The sequence below is a fragment of the Triturus cristatus genome, chromosome 7 (assembly GCF_964204655.1).
Source record: "Triturus cristatus chromosome 7, aTriCri1.1, whole genome shotgun sequence".
NCBI lineage: Eukaryota > Metazoa > Chordata > Amphibia > Caudata > Salamandridae > Triturus > Triturus cristatus.
In genome coordinates this window covers 1,577,496,283-1,577,498,896 of record NC_140590.1, presented here as the reverse complement: position 1 = coordinate 1,577,498,896, position 2,614 = coordinate 1,577,496,283, and positions in this window count along the sequence as shown.

Sequence of the window (2,614 nt, the reverse complement as noted above, 5' to 3'; positions counted from 1 at the left end):
GCTCTGCACTGAGAGAGGGATAGAATGGGATGCCTTTTAGTCTTGCTGCTAAAAAGAGAACAGTCACCCACTTGTATAATGGCCAGTAGAGACACAGAGGGCGCCATAGTAACCACACGAGGGAGGGAATTAAGGCCCTTCACATGTACTATAAGACACTTTCTGAAGCTCAACAAAAGCTACATAATTTCAACAGCCATTCGGAAGGAATTCGGTCCAAAAAATGTACTTGTTTGAAGTACTGCTCATGTTTTATTTTAGAAGCCTCGAATAACGGCATGCACAGGCATCTATTTAAAAAAAAATAAAGCTCCTCTTGCCCACATACCTGCTTTCTGTCTGGTTCTTCTTAAGGTGGCTGACACTGCATCTTCTTTATTTCAGCACGGATCTCCATATTATGCCTTCAAGGCTGCTGCTCCGGCCGCAAAAATGCACATGATCCTAGAATGGAGACATGCAGCAAAAGGCGCGCATAGTGGTTCTCCGAGGGCAGCAAACACTGCCCATGCGCTGGCCGACGTCAACCACTTCACCCCGCCCCAGATAGGCTCAAATAACAGCTGCTTCCTACCGCGGGAGACGAGCAACTTAAAAAGGCCTGAAAAACAAACAAAACGACAATGATAGGCTACTAAATTGAAAGTCAGGCCGCGAGCTACTGTCAGGGCACCTGCGAGCTACCGGTAGCTCGCGATCGACCGGTTGGCGACCCCTGGTTTAGCTGGTATCTACATGATTCAACAACTCCTTATATTATATAAAAGCCAACACTCCGATCCTGGTCCCTTACCTGATATATTGACTGAATTACTCACGAATAAATGGAGAGGTTCAGGTACTGAGTTAATTAGAGAAATACTAGAATCCAGAAAGCAGTACATTCTTTTTGTATGCCCCGAACATGTCTCACTGCCCATCAAGGAAAGAACGACGTATTATATGGATAGACAGAATCCCTTACGCGAAGTCCACCCGATAAAAGGTGATGACAATCAGTTTAAACGTGTGTTTGTATACACACCCATATCTAAAATGGAACTATTAGAAATGAAGAAAGTGGTACCCAGTCATGACAAAGACCCAGCGGGTTTCCACCGTGAAATTAAAGACATGTTGCTCATGGGAGAGTATACCTATCCCGACATTATGAAAATATTAAAGGTATTAATGCCTGCGGGCATTTACGAAAAACTCAAAGAAAAGGATTGGGAGGTGGGAGACCAAAAGATAGATTGGACAGCATTAGAAAACGAAGAAACAGCTCGAGGTCCAGGTTTAGGGCTTGGGGAAAAGACCAAAATACTACCAGGTTTATTAGTACAGGTACTGCCACGTTTATTAACTACGAAAAAGGAAGACTGGGGTGCAATCTCAGCCTGTAAACAAAGGCAAGATGAAGACACTAGTGATTTCTATGCCCGATTCGAAAAATGTTTTGGTATAAATAGTGGAATAAAAGCAAGTAGCGAATCGTATCCACATCTGTTTGTGACAAAATTAGTTGAAAATTCCTTGCCCCAAGTTAAGAATAGAGTATTGAAATTCGAGAGTACCTGGCAAGGTAACACCCCGTCACAAATGTTACAAATGCTACAGTACCATCACAATAGAATTAGAGAGGAACAAGAACATGAACAAAGACGCATGAAAGACACGAAAATGAAAATGCTAGTTTCCCAGACAGTTCCGGCTGACGGTCATAAAAAGGGTATGACACAGTCCAGTGATTCAGCAGGGTCTGTAAAAGGGACATGCAACTATTGTAAACAGTCAGGTCATTATATACACGATTGTCCAGTCTTAAAACATAATATCGCCATAGGTATTACAAAAGAAAGACCACGGCCACTTAGACAGGATCAGAACCAACAAGGAGCCCCGCAGCATGCACAGTCCATGCCAGCTCCACAACAGTCTATGCCAGCTCCACCACCGCAGCCTATTGCTGCCACACCAACAACGACACGACAGATGTACCAGACCGCACAGTATGACTACCCTGATTATCAACGATACTCATGAAACAGCCTAGAGAGGGAAGTTGGTTTACCCCTTATCGAGGTCCCTGTAGATCAAGAAGGACCTTATGTACACAGTGAACTATTAGGCCAAGATAGAAAATTTTTACTTGATACAGGGGCAAGCCGAACAACCATAAAACGTAGTGAAGTTCCAGGGGCACCCCTCTCAGGCTCACAGAATATTTCCCTTGGTTTTTCAGGAAAACCCATCATTAACGAAGTATCACAGCCTCTTCCACTTACGATTGGTCCCTTGACACGAACTACAGATTTATTGCTTACTAAATCATGTCCAGAAAACCTGTTAGGTATAAAAACACTGAAAGCTCTAGGAGCTATAATATGTTGTTCTCCGGAAGGAGTAAGATTGTTTTTACGTGATTTCAAAGGGCACTATGTGTCCCGAGACATGGATCACCGACTGCAGACTTTACCCACACATTTATGGGCACAAGGCCCTACAGATGTTGGTTGCATGAACATTACACCATATCGAGTCACACTAAAGACAGGAGTGGTACTACCACGAATGCGACAATACAAGCTACCCCCAGATGCTGTAGTGGCTTTACTGCAAATCGTTGACGAGC